Here is a 21957-nt window from a genome sequence, read left to right as displayed (position 1 = left end):
CTTAATTTTTCGAACCGTGTCCACTTCGATGTGTCTCACAGGTTTAGAAAACATTTTGATCAAACAAAGCGCCAGTCTCTCAGCAACTTCTCAGACAAAGGAATTCCGACGAGGGGCTGGACGACTCCTCCCACAAGGAGTGCTCACAGGCGAATGACATCACCGACAGGCGTGGAAAAACTCACGCATGCGCACGAGGGTTCAAGCATGTCTGACGTAAAAACATATGAATGAAATCCATATAGTTTTTGAAAAAAATAAAAAGGACCTATACTTTATTGACAGCCCTCGTATGTTGTCATCTTTTCCATGTTAATAATTCATACAAGATGTAGAGTTTTTGTCTGAATGTAATAAAAGTTTTGTACAAAACATCAATGGGGTTTTTCTTTTATAAAGGCAGTTTTTTCCTCTCTCACTTTCTTTTGGCTTCTATTTAGCTTCGGGTCACCATAGCAGATCAGGTATCGATCCACGTGTGTGTTGGTGCCCTTACTCATGCAACTTTTGCCAGACATAAAATGGAATTCTTAAAAGAATGTACTTCAGGCCATGTGTACAGATGGTTTTAAGAGCAAGTCAAGCCTTACGTGATGTTGAAAAGAAAAATAAGGTGAGAATTTAAAACAAAACAGCCAATGCCATTCAATTATTAAAATATTTCTCTTCATGCAAATGCAGTTACAGTAATATGTAAAATGTGTGATGGCCATTCTGCACCACCCTGGCCAGGCCATTTCAAACAAAAAGTAATTCAGGCTTCTGTATATTAAAATTTCTAAAATTGACCTCCTTAAACTCGAAAGCAAATTGGTACAACTTTATATAAATTAAATGAAAATATCAAAGTCAAGTTGATTGGTTGCATAAGTAATGGCCCCCTCTGGTAGAATACACACAAATCAGCGGTTTTATTCACAGTTTTCTTTAGACAAGTCGGGATGAATACATGAACGTTTTCAAGTCACTGAATATATCTTAGACCTTATTTACATGGTAGGGGGAATCTGTTGAGAAGATGGGTCCAACCACTGAACCATGAGATCCTCCAGTGGAGAATACAATACATACAGTACAAATAATAAATGTAAATAAACTGACAATAGAGAGATTTGAAACAACACAGAAAAAATAGAAACCTTCAGGGTCTGCTCTCTCAACCAATCAATTTTGATTAGGCAATCTTTTGGTTTTATGATGTTTTGTTTCATATAAATTAACTGTGGTTAAGTCCACAATTTTGGATATACGAATTTTAATTTATTGTTGAATTTATTGTTATCATAGTAATTAATTTTGGAAAGTTCACTGCCAGGATAGCAGTAAATAGTTAAAACAAATATTCAAGTCAAAGAGATGAACAAATTCCAGTCAGACTCCAGTAAATTCTGTGAAAGCAGCAGCTGCTCATGTTGGAATAAACAGCAGACATGGACACTACCTGATATCAAAGTCAATAAACTGCAGAACGTGTTCTGTCAAAAAAGATTTGGGTTTTGGTGTCTCATAAAGTAATTGGACAAACCTGTGTCATGATTTGACTGCATCCAGGGCGAGCTGGTGTTAGTTTTCTATCCCGACGCCAGCCAACAGGTGGCAGTAATCCACCTTCCTCCTGCCAGGAGCAAAAAGAAGATCGGTTTCTTGTTAGCTACCGAAGTTTAGCTGGAAAATTTGAAAACTCTCAGAAATAGATTCAACTTCACTTTGTAAACCTCTAACATGTTTCTGAAATCGCTTTTGAGCCACAAAAATGACAACGAACTGGATATTCGTGATTTTCGTGGAGCATGTTTTTGACTGTCAAAAAATCTTCCACGAATGTCATGAACCACCATTTCGCCTCATGTCGTGGAGGTCGCAACTGAGCGTGTTGATCAGTCTTGATTCGTGGTGATCCTTAGTAGAGCGTGACAGTGTTCTCTGACATGCACACAATTAAACCCTACTGCACGGCATCCAGTTTCATTGCTGCAGTATGCTGAAGAAGGACGGTGACGCCAAGTTGGCTAAAAGTCTAGTTCCAGTGCTCCTCAGCGCACTCCTGCAGGTGTTCCACCTGCTGCTGTTGTTCCTGATATTTGGGAAAATGAGCGAGATGAGAGCCATGTGAAGCCACACTTCTAGCTCTCAGTCTCCTCCACCTCTCTGTGCCATGGACTGGCACAGAGCCCAACTAAGCATGCAGTCACAAAGTTCATCTGCTATGGCTGATGAGGAAAAACTGGAGTGATCTGAATTGTTCAGCAATTGACAGTTGGATATGGGTGTGTGTGGAGACAATTCACCTCATTCACAATGTAACAGAACTTAACGATGCGCTGTTACGTGCAATACCACGCAACAACGCGGAACATCATTTTTGACCGTGCGTAATGGTTCCTGATAATTCTCTAGCAACATGTGCCCTTAATTGTAACACGTGGTAAGAGGTTGCAGCAGTTCCTGATGCCTCTGCCCCGAATCATCACATTCGTGATCAGCGACCAAGAATATACGAGGTCTGTGATGAAAAAAGCGGTCCTTTTTATTTTTTTTCAAAAAATAAATGGATTTGATTCATATGTTTTTACGAACCCTCGTGCGCATGCGTGAGTTTTTTCACGCGTGTCGGTGACGTCATTCGCCTGTGGGCAGGCCTTGAGTGAGGAGTGCTCCACCCCGTCCGTCGGAATCTCTTTGAATAGCCGCTGCAGACGGCGCGCGTTGCTTTATCAACATTTTTTCTGGACTTGTGAGGGATATCCAAGTGGACACTATTGGAGAAATTAAGCTGGTTTTTGGTGAAAAGTTAACGGCTGATGAGAGATTATGGGGTGTTTCTGTCGCTGTAAGGACTTCCCACGGAGCGGGACGTCGCGCAGCGCTTCCAGGCGCCATCGTTGGCCTGTTTCGACCTGAAAACATCCTAATTTAAGGCTTAATTCACCCAGGACGTCGTGAGAGAACAGAGAAGATTCAGAAGAGGCCGGCATTGTTGTGGCTGGCGTGCCTGGCTGGCTTTTGTTGGTCTTCTGTTTCTGTCTTTTGGTTTTCCTTCCAGGTGGTGCGCATTTGGGACTGAGTGGCTGTGTGGCTGAGTTACCAGGACCTTACCCTGATCACCTGAGGCTGATCAGGTGCGGCTTGTCAGGACTCACAGCTGTGGTGCATCTACACGGATTGGAACATGGTGGCATTTAAGTCTGGAGTACACAGTGTGTATTTGCCAGAGACTCGACCTTGTGACCAGACGGGTGAGATCGTCGTCTCGAGAGCCATCTCATCATCAGTGGATGCAGAGAACGTCCAGGTTTGATGCATGGTCTGTGAAAGAGGAGAGGGTGAGGTCTCACGCTCATCAGCACACTTCCTGAGGTACGTCAGGTTTTGTGACTAACATTTGTACAGTCAGTAAATGTGGTGTCCCTCACACCTTATTATATTGAGCTGTTATGTTAGTCATTTTAATCAGCTTCCACTGCAGTGAGTTTGTGAACAGGGTGTTCCATGCCTGCAGGGTGGGAAGCTGATTAGTAATTAAGCCAGGAAGTGTTTGCTGTTTGTACACCTTTGAGCGGTCTCTCTGTGTGTGGAGTGTGGACTCACATGATGATTTCTTCATTCACAGACTCGGTTTGTCGCGGCCACCTGGGGGGTGTCGGCGGGGTCCTTGGGTCCGAACTGGTTCTGGCTCCGGACCATTAGTGCTGCTGGGAGCGTACCGTAATCCACCACGCCAGACCGCGCACTCTTTTGTTATATTTATCACATCACTGTTATGTTTATTAAACTCTGTTATCCTTTGTACCGTGCTCTGCTTATTTTATACTGGGTCCTTCAAACGCTGGTCGGTTCTCCGGGCTGCGTCCGACACATAACAGGCATGAGGACTTTATGCGGACATTCCACTGTTTAAGGACATTTTTTAATGAAAGACATGCGCGCAAATTCGCAGTCGTTTCTGTGACGACTCGGCAAATCTGTGCGTGCCGCGACAGGAAAAACACCTCCGTGTTGAAAACCATTTGTAAAATTCAGGCGGTTTTTGATGGCTTTCAACAAGTGAGTAACTGAGAAATTGTTTAACAGCTTGGGCATGTTCCAACTTGCCCGTTAAGGTTTCCAACGGAGGTGTTTTTCCTGTCGCGACCCCCCCGCAGTCGGGTCCGGCCCGACATGCGACTCTGCCCGCACGTTCTTTCATTACAAAATGTCCGTTAACAATGGAATGTCCGAATAAACTCCTCATGCCGACTTCTTCTGAAATTTCTCTGTTCTCTGACGACTTACTGGGTCAACAGAGCCTGAAATGTGGAAGTTTTCAACTTGAAACGGCAAGACGCTGCCGCCTCGAAGCGCAGATCGCCGTCAGGCACCGTGGGCCGTCCTTACGGCGACACTACCAGACCAAAATCTCTCATCAGCTATTTATTTATTTATCGAATGGTGTCCACTCAGTTGTGCCTTACAGTTTTGAAAAAATTTTGATCAAACAAAGCAGCAGTCTCTGAGCCATTCCTAAACAATGAAAAAAACGACGAGAGGGTGGGCGACTCCTCACTCAAAGACTGCCCACAGGCGAATGACGTAACCGACAGGCGTGAAAAAACTCTCGCATGCCCACGAGGGTTCAAGCATGTCTGATGTAATCACACGTGATTCAAATCCATATGGTTTTTGAAAAAAAAAATAAGGTCCGTTACTTTTATCACAGACCTCATATACTTCGTGGCATTCGTGCCATTGTTATGTGTAAACACAACATAAAGTTTGGTATCTCAACTGGAACAAACGTAACTGATGACTGATGAATCTTCAATAACAACATGGTTTGACAAAGGAGTGAGAGCTGGTTTCAGTTTAGGTTGTGGATGCCGTTATAATCACCATAACTATATAGTAAGTTAGTGGTGCAGTTTAGCTAAAATTTCCATAAAAAATGGTTCATTTTGTGATAAAAGCATGGAATCTGGCACACATATTCTAAATTAACTGTTTATTTTCAGATATGGAGCCATCCTGGAGTTGGCCTCTGAGCTACAGGGGTAAATAAAGAATTACAAAGGGGTCAAAATTTAAAAATGCTCCAATCATGTTGAAAATTATACCACATTATTTGTCTGATTATAACGATTCCAAAAAGGTATAGTTTGGACTATCTATGACTGAATGTTCTGGAGTTATGGGGTAAAAACGGAAAACAATGATGACAAAGATATGTTTCAGTTTGTACAGGGGTCATAAGTTAAAGTTACTCCAATTTGAGTAAAAAGTGATGCTCTGGGAGCTTTTCTCTGAGGCACTGCTACTCTCATGCCAAAGACTTGCTGCTTGTTAACACACTTTTGATGGTTCCACTGTAGAAGGTGGTGAGGACTGATGGACTGAAGTGAGCCTTTTTCATTCGCCTCAAAAAATGCAAATGTTGTGGTCGGCTTTTTTAATGAGGAAGGAAGTACGCAGGGACCAGGTTAGGTCATCGTTCACATGACATCAGCCAAACTGTTTTATGATGGTCTTTGGAGGTTCCTTCTGCACCACTGTTTGACGTGTGAAATAAATGGTTACTTAGGGAGACTCCATTGAGGAGGATGACTTAATTTGTGACGTAACATCAGTTATGACACTTTGGTCATCTGGAGCATTTTGTCTGGTCATGTTCCACAGTGCGGACAACTCAGTGTTGAGGACTCCAGTAACTGGAAATGGCAAAAGACATGCCCAAGTATCACTTAAATGGCTACTTTTTACAGGTAATGATGGAGTGGTGGCTTTGCTGGTTTGTTAACAACCAGAATCCAACACATTCCTTACTGTTGTGGAAGCCGCAACATAAAGCAGCAACACCTACTCCCAGACCTTAATTTAATTCTGTAGTATGATAACATGCTGCAGTCGCGTTACTCACATGCTTTATCTTTATGATAACGAATGTTGTTCTTCATTTTATTCTTTTAAATTCTTCCATGCAGACATGCAGCAGCTGTTGGTGAGTAAAGAAGAAGTTCTCCCTGAGCAGCAGGAATGCAATCAGAGTTTGTACCAGAAGGGCTCAGGACCTCCAACCATTAAAGAGGAACAGGAGGGAAAGCAGCTTCATGGACTGGGGGAGGCTGATATCACTCAGGACTTGTTCAGATTGCCAACCAAAATCCTTCCTTCATTCATTTTCTGCTGGTTTTCCAGGTCTTGGTTGCGGTGGCAGTAGACCAAGCAGCGACTCCCACACTTCCCTATCCTTGGCTACATCCTCTAACTCTTCCTGGGGGATCCAGAGGTGTTCCCAAGCCAGCTAAGAACTATAATCCCTCCAGCGTGTCCTGGGTCTTCCTGGGCATCCTACCATTTGGACGTACCTGGAAGACCTCCCTAGGGAGAAGACCTGGGGGTTTCCTCAGTAGATGCCAGAACCACATCAGATGGCTACTTTCAGTGTGAAGAAGCAGTGGCTCAACGCCAAGTCCTTTCTACATAGTCGAGGTTCTCACCCTGTCCCAGAGAGTAAGCCCAGATACCCAACATAGGAATCTCATTTTCACACCTTGTTCTTTCAATCATTACCCATAGTTCATGATCATAGTTGAGGATAGGAGCGTAAATTGACTGGTAAATCGAGAGTCTCGCCTTTTGGCTCAGCTATTTCCTCACAACTATGGTCTGCCTTGATGTTGGCAGGAACTCAGCGGTCTCAACATGGGAGGCCTTGAACATGGACCACACCACTTCCATGTCCCTGACCTCGCTTGAGATGTGGGGGGAGGTTTCTGTGGACATGTGAATTGAAGGCCTTTCAGGCAGGTTCTTCCACCAAATGTTCTAGCACAAATCTGATTTTTATTACAACCAGATTGGCTTCAGATTTTATTTATTTTTGATCATCTGAATGACAAAGAACCCACAAGTCTGTCTCACATTCGCTGAAACTATAGTCCACATCAGTCAGAGCTCTGTGTGAGTAACAGAGTGCAAAGGTCATGGTCTTGTTGTGTGGGCCGCTGAAGAGGAGGTACTGCTGGCCCGCCACCACCAGAGGGCGCCGCCGCCTCACAGGAGCAGCCAAGGTGACAGCTGTCACCCATCACCTGAGACAGCTGACAGCAATCATCAGTCGGGTATATCAGCAGGACGGCATCTCCACCTCATTGCCGAGATATCGTTTCTACCAGAGAGGTGACGTATCAAAGCCTACTGAGTACACAGTATTGACTGAGCTAGTTATTGGTTACTGTTCCAACGAGAGGTGGAGGTACCTTTCCTGCCGTTCGGAGTTCTGGGTGCAAACGCGCCCCCATCTAACTGTTCTTTTTCCCTCGCCAGCAGTACCAGGTCCGACACGCGGAGGCAGTGGCCACCTGGGAGTTCGGGACTTGGCGGCTCCAGTATACCCGGGGACCTGTGGCGGAGGAAGCCGTGTGGTTCCGGTCTTACCTTGGAGAGGCGTCTCCTATCTTCGAGCCTGCCCACACGACACCTTTGTGTATTGACTTTTGTCCAATTCTGTAATTGGTTGTATTCGTTGTGCACATTCACAACAGTAAAGCGTTGTTATTTTGACTTACTCCATTGTCCGTTCATTTGCGCCCCCTGTTGTGGCTCCATGTTCCTACACTTTCCCAACAGGATATCTCGGCCAGCGTCATGGATCCCGAGGGGCGTCAACCGGCTGTTGAACGGCCAATGGAAGAACAAGGCGCACAGGCGTCCGCAGGAGGGGTAATCGGTGAGTTGCAGCGGATCCTCACCGCTTTCACGACTCGGTTGGACTTGATGGCCGAGCAGAACGCCCTCCTGAACCGCAGGGTGGAGGCTCTCGCCGCGCAGGTGGAAGCGCGCCCTCCGGGCGCCGCTGCGGCTCTCCCTCCCGTAGACCCTGTGCGTGACAGCGACGTTCCACTGGTTGTCCAACGACCCCCCCCCACCATCCCCTGAAGCATACATAAGCCCCCTGGAGCCGTACGGAGGCTGTGTGGAGACGTGCGCGGATTTCCTTATGCAGTGTTCGCTCGTCTTCGCACAGCGTCCCGTCATGTACGCGACCGACGCTAGCAAAGTAGCTTATGTGATAAATCTGCTTCGTGGTGAGGCACGCGCTTGGGCTACAGCGCTCTGGGAGCAAAGTTCACGGCTCCTTCTGACATATGATGGGTTTGTAAGGGAGCTCAGAACAGTGTTCGATCACCCTAATAGAGGAGAGACCGCTTCAGCCGTGCTGCTGTCAATGAGACAGGGGCGCCGGAGCGCAGCTGCCTATGCAGTCGACTTCCGCATCGCGGCTGCGAGGTCCGGCTGGAATAACACTGCCCTCCGCGCCGCCTTCGTAAACGGACTGTCATTGGTCCTCAAGGAGCACCTGGTGGCTAAGGACGAACCGCAGGATTTGGATGGGCTTATCGATCTTGTCATACGATTAGACAATCGGTTAAATGAGCGCCGTCGGGAACGAGACGAAGGGCGTGGCCAGGCACACGTCGTCCCTCTCCCTTCCGGTTCCAACCGCGTTCCGCCCTCCCCACGCTCCACGGCCCCTGCGCTCCGTGCGATCACAGCTCCCCCTGCTGACGAAGCTATGGACACGAGTAGGGCAACATTTAGGGCACCGGCCACACAGAGGAGGCTGGCCCGCGGAGCGTGTTTTGTTTGTGGCTCGATTGAGCATCAGGTACGAGACTGCCCCAAGCGGTTAAACACCAACGCCCGCCCCTAGACACTGGGCTAGGGGGGGGGGCGAGACGTGCACGTGGGACACACCCACATCGCCACACGACTCCCAGTTACAATCCTTTATGAGGATTTAACCCTGAAGGCCCCAGCACTGGTGGACACGGGCTCAGAAGGGAATTTGCTTGATAGCAAATGGGCCAGGGAGATAGGGTTCCCTCTGGTGGCACTTACCTCGCCTGTGCAGGTTCGGGCACTAGATGGCTCCCTACTCCCTCCAATCACTCACAAGACACCACCAGTAACTCTGGTGGTGTCGGGGAATCACCGGGAGGAGATCGAGTTTTTTGTAACTCCGGCCACCTCCCGTGTGATTTTAGGTTTTCCCTGGATGTTGAAACACAATCCCCGGATCGATTGGCCGTCCGGGGTAGTGGTCCAGTGGAGTGAGACCTGCCATCGGGTATGTTTAGGTTCCTCGGTTCCTCCCGGTTCCCAGGCCAGGGAGGGGGTCAGAGCCCCGCCCAATCTAGGGACGGTGCCGGTGCAGTACCATGACCTTGCGGAGGTGTTCAGCAAGGATCTGGCACTCACCCTTCCCCCGCACCGCCCGTATGATTGTGCCATTGATTTGGTTCCAGGCGTTGAGTTCCCGTCCAGCAGGCTGTACAACCTCTCACGACCTGAACGCGAATCAATGGAGACCTACATCCGGGACTCTTTGGCTGCCGGGTTGATCCGGAATTCCACCTCCCCGATGGGTGCGGGTTTCTTTTTTGTGGGGAGAAAGGATGGCGGATTACGTCCATGCATTGATTACAGGGGGCTGAACGAAATCACGGTTCGTAACTGATACCCCTTACCCTTGTTGGATTCGGTGTTCACGCCCCTGCATGGAGCCAAGATATTCACCAAGCTTGATCTTAGGAATGCGTATCACCTGGTTCGGATCCGGAAGGGAGACGAGTGGAAGACGGCATTTAACACCCCGTTGGGTCATTTTGAGTACCTGGTCATGCCGTTCGGTCTTACAAATGCTCCCGCGACGTTCCAAGCATTGGTTAATGATGTCTTGCGGGACTTCCTGCACCGATTCGTCTTCGTATATCTAGACGACATACTCATCTTTTCTCCGGATCCTGAGACTCATGTCCGACATGTACGTCAGGTCCTGCAGCGGTTATTGGAGAACCGGCTGTTTGTTAAGGGCGAGAAGTGTGAGTTTCACCGCACCTCTTTGTCCTTCCTGGGGTTCATCATCTCCCCCAACTCCGTCGCTCCTGATCCGGCCAAGGTTGCAGCGGTGAGAGACTGGCCCCAACCCACAAGCCGTAGGAAGCTGCAACAGTTCCTCGGCTTTGCAAATTTCTACAGGAGGTTCATTAAGGGCTACAGCCAGGTTGTTAGCCCCCTGACAGCCCTGACCTCACCAAAAGTCCCCTTCACCTGGTCGGATCGTTGCGATGCCGCGTTCAAGGAGTTGAAACGGCGCTTCTCGTCTGCACCCGTTCTGGTGCAGCCCGATCCTAGTCGCCAGTTAGTGGTTGAAGTGGACGCCTCGGACTCAGGGATAGGAGCTGTGCTGTCCCAGAGTGGGAAGACCGATAAGGTTCTTCATCCGTGTGCCTATTTTTCCCGCAGGTTGACCCCGGCTGAACGGAACTATGACGTCGGCAACCGAGAACTCCTTGCGGTGAAAGAGGCTCTTGAAGAGTGGAGACACCTGTTGGAGGGAAAGTCCGTGCCATTCACGGTTTTCACTGACCACCGGAACCTGGAATATATCAGGACCGCCAAGCGGCTGAATCCCAGGCAAGCCCGCTGGTCACTGTTCTTCGGCTGTTTTGACTTCCGCATCACCTACCGGCCCGGGACCAAGAACCAGAAGTCGGATGCCTTGTCCCGGGTACACGAAGACGAGGTCAAGGCGGAGTTGTCGGATCCACCTGAACCCATCATCCCGGAGTCCACTATCGTGGCCACCCTCACCTGGGACGTAGAGAGAACCGTCCGGGAGGCCCTGGCACGAAGCCCGGACCCCGGGGCTGGGCCCAAGAACAGACTTTACGTCCCACCAGAGGCTAGGGCTGCAGTCCTGGACTTCTGTCACGGCTCCAAGCTCTCCTGTCACCCAGGGGTGCGAAGAACCGTGGCAGTTGTCCGGCAGCGCTTCTGGTGGGCGTCCCTGGAGGCCGACGTCCGGGATTATATCCAGGCCTGCACCACCTGTGCCAGGGGCAAGGCCGACCATCGCAAGGCTCCGGGACTGCTACAGCCGCTGCCCGTGCCTCATCGCCCCTGGTCCCACATCGGCCTGGATTTTGTCACGGGCCTCCCGCCGTCCCAGGGAAACACCGTGATCCTCACGATAGTGGACCGATTCTCCAAGGCGGCCCACTTCGTGGCCCTCCCGAAGCTCCCAACGGCCCAGGAGACAGCGGACCTCCTGGTCCACCACGTCGTCCGCCTGCATGGGATACCATCAGACATCGTCTCCGATCGCGGTCCCCAGTTCTCCTCGCATGTCTGGAGGAGCTTTTGCCGGGAACTGGGGGCCACGGTCAGTCTCTCGTCCGGGTATCACCCCCAGACCAACGGGCAAGCAGAGCGGGCCAATCAAGAAATGGAGCAAACACTGCGTTGTGTTACAGCCGCGCACCCGGCGGCCTGGAGTACTCATCTGGCCTGGATCGAGTACGCCCACAACAGTCAAGTGTCATCAGCCACCGGCCTCTCCCCCTTTGAGGTGTGTTTGGGGTATCAGCCCCCGTTGTTCCCGGTGGTTGAGGGAGAGGTCGGTGTGCCCTCGGTCCAGGCCCACCTGCGGAAGTGCCGTCGGGTGTGGCGTGCCGCCCGTTCTGCTTTGCTGAAGGCCCGGATGAGGGCGAAGACCCATGCAGACCGGCGGCGGTCCCCGGCCCCTACGTATCGCCCCGGGCAGGAAGTGTGGTTGTCCACCAAGGACATTCCACTGCAAGTGGCCTCCCCAAAACTCCAAGACAGGTACATCGGTCCGTTTAAAATTCTCAAGGTCATCAATCCCGCCGCAGTGAGGCTTCAGCTTCCAGCCTCACTGCGGATCCATCCAGTGTTCCATGTGTCAAGGATCAAGCCCCATCACACCTCGCCCCTCTGTACACCCGGTCCGGCGCCACCTCCTGCCCGGATCATCGATGGCGAGCCGGCTTGGACAGTGCGCCGGTTGTTGGACGTCCGACGGATGGGCCGGGGCTTTCAATATCTGGTGGACTGGGAGGGGTACGGCCCTGAAGAACGCTCCTGGGTGAAGAGGAGCTTCATCCTGGACCCGGCCCTCCTGGCCGATTTCTACCGTCGCCACCCGGACAAGCCCGGTCGGGCGCCAGGAGGCGCCCGTTGAGGGGGGGGTCCTGTTGTGTGGGCCGCTGAAGAGGAGGTACTGCTGGCCCGCCACCACCAGAGGGCGCCGCCGCCTCACAGGAGCAGCCAAGGTGACAGCTGTCACCCATCACCTGAGACAGCTGACAGCAATCATCAGTCGGGTATATCAGCAGGACGGCATCTCCACCTCATTGCCGAGATATCGTTTCTACCAGAGAGGTGACGTATCAAAGCCTACTGAGTACACAGTATTGACTGAGCTAGTTATTGGTTACTGTTCCAACGAGAGGTGGAGGTACCTTTCCTGCCGTTCGGAGTTCTGGGTGCAAACGCGCCCCCATCTAACTGTTCTTTTTCCCTCGCCAGCAGTACCAGGTCCGACACGCGGAGGCAGTGGCCACCTGGGAGTTCGGGACTTGGCGGCTCCAGTATACCCGGGGACCTGTGGCGGAGGAAGCCGTGTGGTTCCGGTCTTACCTTGGAGAGGCGTCTCCTATCTTCGAGCCTGCCCACACGACACCTTTGTGTATTGACTTTTGTCCAATTCTGTAATTGGTTGTATTCGTTGTGCACATTCACAACAGTAAAGCGTTGTTATTTTGACTTACTCCATTGTCCGTTCATTTGCGCCCCCTGTTGTGGGTCCGTGTTCCTACACTTTCCCAACAGGTCTCTACGTATGTGTGACTGCATTAGAAAAGCAACTGATGTGGAACACAGTTAAATGTGGATTGTCAGACAGACACACAGATCGTATGTGATCACTTGCTATACATAATGTGGACAGTCAATCAGTGACATCAGATTTGAATCTAAATTTGCAGTAAAACTGGATTGGAGTGACAGGCTGAACAAAGCCTTAGTTCTCTTTCACTTTTTTCTCCTGAAGAGTGAAGATGAAGAAAAACCACAGTCATCACAGCTTCATCAAAGCCAAAGAGATGAGAACACAGAAGTGAAGCTTCTTTCCACCAACTCAGCCGAACACAGAACAGTGAAAACAGAAGCTCATAGAGACGACTATGGAGGATCAGAACCAGCCAACAACTCAGGTCCACACAGACACTTAAAACCATGTTGATGGTAAGTGTGAAATGTGGGATTGACTCATAATTTACATTGTCCAACCTAAAATAACTTTCTTTTTTTTCATCGGTGAATGTTTAAATATGTAATGTGGTCAAATTAGGGTCAAACCAAAATATCTGATCACTACTGTGGCTGGTATGTTGGGCCAAGACAAAAGTACAGAACTTTACCATATGACAGGGACCACTCTGGCATGCCAGGAGCCACACGATTGACTGCATGCAACTCGATGGAAAGGGGTCCAGGGTGCAGAGCCCCAGGAAAAACAAGGAGAACCAGGACAGTAGAAGGACCCAGGGGGCAGGAAGGGCACACACCAGGGCCACTGGAGCAGCCCAACAAACCGCCAGGAGAACAGCCAAGCCGGAACCCCGACATACTCCCCACACGCTGAACCCCACCATGGAGGCACAGGAAACAAGCCCATACACATTTCTTATTAGTATGTCCAATTAGTATGTCAGCAAGTGCCACAGAACTTATTAACCTGGGTAACATCCAAACTGGGGTTGTGTGTATCTGTGTGTGGACTGTACTTTACTTACTCTAATTAATGCCCCGGGGGTGTAAATTTTCAAGGAGTGTGGCGTTTATTGACAGTTGCTTGTGTACACGTACATGCATGCATGCTGTACAGTACAATCTTACAGTGCGTGTACATACTTTTGTACTGCATGCAAGAGAAGCAGTGCAAACCTGAAACAAACATTTTTCTGCTGAGCAAAAAGTAACACTGTCGCTGTTTTTAATAACTCCATTCACATTTAATCGGTAAGATGCTCTCACTTGTAAAACAAACAGAGCGTAGCGCAATTTTCACCAGTATAACTCAGATTATACCAGTATAATATATATACTATATTATAATATATAATATTATAATATAATATATAAATATATAATATAATATATAAATATATAATATATAGTAATATATATATACTAGTATAACTCAGATTATCGTAAGCTTGTATTCAGACTTGTCGGATCTCTAACCATAAGAAGCAGGTCCACAATTTATTCATCAACCTCCATCAAAGCCATTCAAAGATGTCAATCGTAACTCACCTTTCTGCTGGTTAAAGCTGTGAGCCGGTGTCACAGACCGAGCGGTCCCCCCCTCAAAATCGGTCCGCCCTGCCTTCACTGCACATGCGTCATCAGCTGCGGTTCACCGATTATCACCCCGCTTCTGCTTCAAACTGTGCTCCAGTCATCATCTGTCTCAGCGACACATATCTGAAGCTTTTGTACAACAATCATTCATTCATTCATTCATCTTCTACCGCCTAGTCCAATTAAGGGTCGTGGAGGGCTGGAGCCTATCCCAGCAGTCATAGAGCGTGAGGCGGGGTACACCCAGGACAGGACGGCAGTCTGTCGCAGGGCCACAAACAGACAAACAAACACAGACACACCCACACACACACCTACGGACAATTTAGAGATTCCAATCCACCTAACCCGCATGTCTTTGGATGTGGGAGGAAACCCACGCAAACACGGGGAGAACATGCAAACTCCACACAGAAAGGCCACGGGTGTTGTGTAAGCCGCCAGAAGAGGAGGTACTGCTGGCCCACCACCAGAGGGCGCCCTGCCTAAGTGCGGGCTTCAGGCACGAGAGGGCGCTGCCGCCACGGACACAGCCGGGGGTGACAGCTGTCACTCATTATCTCTTGACAGCTGTCACCCATCTACACTTCATCATCCCACTCCATAAAGACCGGACGTCATCTCCACCTCGTTGCCGAGATATCGTCTACCTTAGGAGGTAACCTTCTCAGCCTGCATATCCAGATAAGTGGTTACTCAGACACTGCACGAGTATGTGTTAGAGGTGGAGGTGGAATTCCCACCGTTGTTGTTACTGGATGTTCACACACCCACATCTGATTGTCTCTGCTCCTCGCCAGCAGTACCAGATCCGACACGCGGAGACAGTGGCCACCTGGGGTGTTCGGGATTTGGCGGCTCCAGTATTCTCCAGGTTCGGTGGCAGAGGAAATCGTGTGGTTCCGGTTCTTCTCAGGACAGACGTCCTCTATCCTCGAGCCTGCCCACACGTCACCTTTGCTAATTGACTATTGTACATATTCTGTAATCTGCTGTGTTTTGTTGTGCTTTTCACAACAGTAAAGTGTTCATATTTGACTCTTTCATTGTCCGTTCATTTACGCCCCCTGTTGTGGGTCCGTGTCACTACACTTTCACAACAACGGGAATTTAACCCACGACCTTCTCACTGTGAGGCAACAGTGCTAACCACTAAGCCACCGTGCTGCCTACAACAATAATTTCCACATAAATTCAGCATTATTTCATCATAAAATACAGAGGAAGTGATCAGAGCGCCGCAGCTACACGAGCTACTAGCTGTCATTTCAAAGTGTCATTGAATATGACAATGTTTCTGCTTAAAACTGACTTTAGAATGATTTAAGAGGTTTTACCTCGTCATAATCCCATTAATCCATTTGATCGCTTTGGGTGTAAAGACTGTCTCAGACGAGCTGTTGAGCTCCAAAATGGCGCATGCACGGGTGAGGTAGGGCGGACCAATTTTTAAGGGGGATTGTTCAGTCAGATCTGTTTGTGACTGGAGTGCTGGATATGTGGCTGCTCCTCTCCTTCCTCACGCCTCATTTTTGTGCAGAACCTGGTGCTAAATCACTTGCCTGGTGCTAAATATTGTGATGGTGTATTGATTTATGAAATGTAAAACAAACTCAGTTCCGTCAGTGCAATGTTAATTTAGTCAGGTCACACTCACTACTGTGCAGCTTTATCTATGTTTTAATGAATGATGTTCTAAATCTTATCCATTTCACTGCTTTGTTGCAGACATGCAGGAGTTGTTGCTGATTGAAGACATTCTCCCTGAACAGCAGAAATGGAATCTGAGTGTTGACCGGGAAGACATTAAAGAGGAACAAGAAAAACTCTGGGTCATTCAGCAGGGGCAGCAGCTTCACCAGCTGGAGGAGGCTGATATCACTGAGGCCCCTTTCACTGTTGTCCTTGTGAAGAGTGAAAATGATGATGAAAAATCATGGACATCACAGATTCATAAAAGTCAAAATGATGACAGCAGAGAGGCCGAGCCTGTAGCCAGCTGCTCAAGTGTACACAGAATGCTGAAAGCACAAGCAGACGTAGAGGACTATGGAAGACTACAACCAGCCAGCAACTCCGGTCCACATAGTCATTTCCAACCAGATAACAATAGCATGAGTTCAGACATTTCTGAAACTGACAATGACAACAGTAGTGATTGAGATGAGACCAGAGAATTCAGTTCAGATTTTAACTGTTTGGAAAACAAGAATGTCTCCGTTAGTCCCAGCACTTGCAACATTACTAAGGATAAACATAATTACTCTGAATATGGAAAAGTATGTAGTCACATGAACTATTCAGAGCAATCCAAGGGAAGGCAAGCAAGTAAGAAACGATTTAGTTATCCTATCTGGGGTAAAAAGTGGAGACAAAGGAATACTCGGAACATACAAATGAGAATTTATACAGAAGAGAAACCATTCAGGTGTTCTGAGTGTTTTAAAGCATTTGGATACAAGGAAAGTCTGAGCGTACATATGCGAATTCATACAGGAGAGGTGTTCAGGTGTTCTGAGTGTGGCAAAAGATCTGGACAAAGGGGCACTCAGTCAGACACATGAGAACTCTGATTGCACACATAGGAATTCACACAGTGCAGAAACTGTTAAACTGTTCTGAGTGTGGTAAGAGATTTGGACAAAAGGGTGATCTGAACATGCACATGAGAATTCATGGTTGGAGTTCCTACTGGACACGAGCCTCGAGTGTCCTCGGTCCCACTGTGAAGGGGTTTGCCAGGAGAGATCTTGGTATGAGGATGTTTCAAAAGAAACAAACCCCAGCTAAAACCTCCACAAAGTGCCTAGGCACCAGGGCGTATGAAGAAAATGGTGCAACTTCTCCCAGTGCTGTGGGGAGACATCTCTTCTGTAGCAGCACTCAGCTGGCTCATCCATCAGATCAGCGGTGTCATCCACCAGATAGTTCTGATCCTGGACCCCAGCAACAACACCATCAAAGGGCTAAAAGAATCCAGTGAAACTGCATCATTGTAAATTGGTCCATTGGGGAGAAGAAAAAGATCTCTCACTGCTTCCCCTACTCAAACATGAGAAGTGGGGCAGGAGATTAAAGGCAGTATTTGAGGAGAGGAAAGGTCACCATGTTGAAGAGAGCCCTCAGATACAAAGTCAGTAATGTTAAGGGTGCAGCTTTAGACCCCGTGTCTGGGGCCCACTGCACTCTAGTAGAAGGAAATTCAAGGCAAATGAAAAAAAAAAAAGACAACAAACATAAACTGTTAGAGTCTTACCTCTGTAAATCCACAGTAAATATAAGCAGTGTGGTACTCTGTACAGGGTTTATGTGTGCTTGAAATCCTTGAAAATGCTTGAACTTTAATGTTGTGTTTTCAAGGTTTGAAAAATGAAGTTTGAAATTGTAACCATTTCTTTCACAAAAAAAAGCTATCCAATTGAATTGTTTGTTTATTAGTTCAGTGTGCTCCATAATGGCTGTGGCTCGTGGAATAAAGCTGCCAGCTGTTACAGCCATCATCTAAAATAATAATAAAATTTGTTGTGATTTTGTGTATGAGAGAGTGACATTGTGCTCCAGCGTAGAAATTTCACGGCTGCCATTTTCCCTTACTCCAGCCATAAAGCCCTTAAAAATTATTGTACACTGGTGTTCTTGCTAGTTTTATGTTATTTTGTCTGTCACAAGAATGACCTCACATTATTTGAAGCAATGCTTGTGCCTTAAAGCGCTTCAACGCTTTGGGAAGAATAGTTACAAAACCAATTATCAGTTGTTAAGGCTACATATCAAAGTAACATTTGGTAATTAACTGTGTTAGCAGATGTTTGTGTTGTGGCTGGGGTGCCTGGCGTGCCTGGCTGGCTTTTGTTTGTCTTCTGTTTTCTGTCTTTTGTTTTTCCTTCCAGGTAGCATGCGTTCAAGACTGAGTGGCTGTGTGGCTGAGTTATCAGGACCTCACCCTGATCACCTGAAGCTTGTCATGTGCAGCTCGTCAGGACTCACAGCTGTGGTGCATCTTTATGGATTGGGGCATGGTTGCATTTAAGTCTGGAGTACACAGTGTGTATTTGCCAGAGACTCGACCTTGTGACCAGACGGGTGAGATCGTCGTCTAGAGAGCCATCTCATCATCATGGATGCAGAGACTGTACCAGGTTTGATGCCATGGTCTGTGAAAGAGGAGGGGGTGAGGTCTCACGCTCGTCAGCACACTTCCTGAGGTACTTTAGGTTTTGTGACTAACATGAGTACAGTCAGTAAATGTGGTGTCCCTCACACCTTATTATATTGAGCTGTTATGTTAGTCGTTTAATCATCTTCCACTGCAGTGGAGAATTGAACTGGGTGTTCCATGCCTGCAGGGTGGGAAGCTGATTGGTGATTAAGCCAGGAAGTGTTTGCTGTTTATGTACACCTTTGAGTGGTCTCTCTGTGTGTGGAGTGTGGACTCACATGATGATTTCTTCATTCACAGACTCGGTTTGTCGCGGCCACCTGGGGGGTGTCGGCGGGGTCCTTGGGTCCGAACTGTTCTGGCTCCGGACCGTTTGTGCTGCTGGGAGCGCACCGTTATTCCACCTCGCCAGACCGTGCACTCATTTGTTATTATTTAGCACTCACTGTTATGTTATTAAATTCTGTTATCCTTTGTACCGTGCTCTGCTTATTTTATACTGGGTCCTACTTCAAACGCTGGTCGGTTCTCCGCCCGCGTCCGACACATAACAGTTTGTCCTTTAAACTGAGCAGAACCGTGGTGGTTTTTCTAGAGCAGTTGTGGCGGAAAGCCCTTTTTGGAATGAAGTCTCACAGGCCAAATTTGCTAAACTTTCAGTTATCCCTGCCACACCAAGGGGACAATTCATGTAAAATTTTGACAAATTCATGGAAGAACATGTCTGTCTGATTAAAAATAACATATTGGCCCATATCAATATTTGGCTGGAGTCATAAATAACCCACTCATTCATTTGAAGGGCCCATGAGTTCTCAATAGGGTTTAAGTCAAGTGAGGAAGGGGGTTATGTCATTATTCTGTCATCTGTGAGATCTTTGCTAGCTTGCCAAGTGGTGGAGTACTTCGATGCTTGTGATAGAGCACTGTCCTGCATAAAAATCAAGGCCACATTGAATTATGTGTAATTATTCCTGTACTGCTGCTTGAAGAAAGTATCTTCCAACAACCAGGGGGTTTTAAAGCTTTCTATCTTTAAATGTCTAGATATCTATCTTCAACCCAAAAAAGGTACAGCTAGCTCATCCTCAATAATAGCGGCACATATCAGTGCCCCTCCGAGTATGGGTAAGAGGTGGTGTGTGTCCATTAGTGATCCAGCCGCGGGCCCATCCATCTAGTCCCTCAAGAGTCACTCATTTCTTGTTTCCTTAAAATATTTGAAAAATCTGTCTTCAGATATTTACTGTCCCAATCTTAACATTTCAACACATGATTCTTGTTCAGTGGTGGTTGTGTTTCAACCTTCCTTACCTTTGCCATGTCTCTGAGCACTGAACGCCTTGTATTTCTGGACACTCCATGTAGGTTCCTGCTCTGGAATATGGTGGCACTGGAGGATAATTGATTCCTGGCAGCGTCACGTTTAATTCTACTCAAGCCTTTTGAAGTTAATTTGCTTCTTCTCCAGGTTTCTTGCAACCCTGTTGACTATTTGCACCAAAATGTTTGATTGTTCAGTGATCACTCAATGGCTTTGCTATTTCAAGAGTGCTGCATCCTTCTGAAAGGCATTTCACAATTTTTGATGTTTTGTTTTTTTTTGTTTTTTTTTAGCAAGTACAGCTCACAAGCTGAACACTCTGAAAATTCTTTGTAATATTTACATTTCTTAAGTTTTAAAGCCACAAAGGCCAATAATAAGTCGGAAGAGGAGCAAAAGACATGTTAGTGCAAGAAAAGTCCAACTGCTGAGCAGGTTGGATGTTGGGACCATAGAAATAAATAATGATGAGGGGACATCATCATTCACTGAAGGAGCCAGTAAGTGTAACTCAGGGCACCATATTGGGAGAGACATTGAATGACATCACATGATGTAAACACAACAAATCTACATGTTTGTTGTTTACAACAAAAAAGTTGCAGACATGTTTGGGAGGAGGAACTTTCTATGAATTGTTGCTATTTAAAATGTTGATGTTTTAATGTGTTAATAGGATAAAATTTTACATAAATTTTATTGGGGGCGACACGCTTGGCTTAATAGTTAGCACTGTTGCTTCATGGCAAGAGGGACCTGGGATCACGTCCCAACTGGTCCTTTCTGTGTGGAGTTTGCATGTTCTCCCCGCGCTCGTATGGGTTCAGTCCAAGAGTTTGTCTATATGTCACCCTTTGATAAACTGGCATCCTGTCCAGTATGTACCCTGTCTCTCGCACTATGATTGCTGGGAAAGGGTCCGCGTAACCATTGATGAGAGTAAGCGGGTATAGAAAATGAATAAATGATTTCATTGGAAATGAACAACAGTTGGCTCTAAGTTACTCTGGTGTCACTTCTGTTGGTCACAGTTAGTGCTGGGTTGAAAAGACAGATTTTCAAATCGACTCTCATTATAACCGCCACAGATCGATTAATACATTCCACAAGAGATTATATATATATATATATATATATATATATATATATATATATATATATATATATATATATATATATATATATATATCTCGATTTAGAAGCAGTGGGCCCACAACCTCTGTCAAAACCATTTAAAGATATCAATTGTAACTACCAGGACTCTTGTCTGTTGCTGTGGTCAAGAAAAGACAATCGTCTGCTGTTTCACATAGTTTTTTCCCCCCGTTCCTCATAACATGCTTTTTCCATGGGACAGCGCACGAAGGTTCTATGGTGTGGACTGTGGGAGAACTTTTCTCCCCAGCGCTCGCTACGCGGCTATGGGAAAAGTTATCCTGCAGGAGAAAAAAGTTCTCCTGCCTATCTTGCAACGCTCATTGCGCGGCACGCTACAAGAGAACTGTTCCCATAGCTGTGTTCTCCTGCTGCAGGAGAACATTTCCCCACAGCTATGGAAAAAGTTCTTTTGGGAAAAGAAGGGGACTGGGGCATTTGCCTCCAGAAAATTTTGTGGACCCGCTGCTTCAGATTTAGAAGCAGCGGGTCCACAATCAATGTAGCAAAATGATCATTTTCCCACTACACACCTTCAGAAACAGCGTAACGGCCCAATTGCAGCATAATTTTTTTTCAGGCAGCTGGAGAGAACCTTGATAAACTCTGTGTGTGTGTGTGTGTGTGTGTGTGTGTGTGTGTGTGTGTGTGTGTGTGTGTGTGTGTGTGTGTGTGTGTGTGTGTGTGTGTGTGTGTGTGTGTGTGTGTGTGTGTGTGTGTGTGTGTGTGTGTGTGTGTATATATATACAAGTATATATATATATATATATATATTTTTTTTTTTTTTTTTTTTTTTAATGAATCTTTGGATGTATGAAGTGAGCTGTGTTAAAATGAGAATTGTTTTTAAATCGGTGAATCAGTCTTATCAACGCAGCATTAAACTGCCTTGCACCTGTATTCAGTCACTTACATCTGTGTGTCACTTTACAATTCCTCTCCCAAAATGGCGGACGAAAATATTGCCTCAATGACCTTGATGTCCCCTCTACTTATTACTGATCTTTGGGATCCACACTGCTCAACGTTATAGCTAATATATATATAGCTCGCCGGACTACTTTCGCCTTGAGAAGATGCTGCTGGATGAGTGTGAGTATTGACTGACGATCAT

At 47.2% G+C, this 21957-nt stretch overlaps 1 protein-coding gene and 1 long non-coding RNA gene across 1 annotated transcript; one reads left to right on the top strand and one right to left on the bottom strand.

Annotated features, from left to right (window-relative positions):
* Nucleotides 1–21957, top strand: part of LOC117505045 (gastrula zinc finger protein XlCGF57.1-like) — a 58407-nt gene that overhangs the window by 26181 nt on the left and 10269 nt on the right.
* LOC117505054 lies at nt 14104–20987 on the bottom strand. Its single transcript, XR_004559016.1, has 3 exons — nt 20941–20987; nt 15764–15767; nt 14104–14174 (listed from the first exon to the last, which is right to left on the bottom strand). It is a non-coding gene; the product is annotated as an uncharacterized LOC117505054 (long non-coding RNA).

The sequence above is a fragment of the Thalassophryne amazonica genome, chromosome 23, assembly GCF_902500255.1.
Source record: "Thalassophryne amazonica chromosome 23, fThaAma1.1, whole genome shotgun sequence".
Lineage (NCBI taxonomy): Eukaryota > Metazoa > Chordata > Actinopteri > Batrachoidiformes > Batrachoididae > Thalassophryne > Thalassophryne amazonica.
This window is presented reverse-complemented; position numbering and strand designations above follow the sequence as displayed.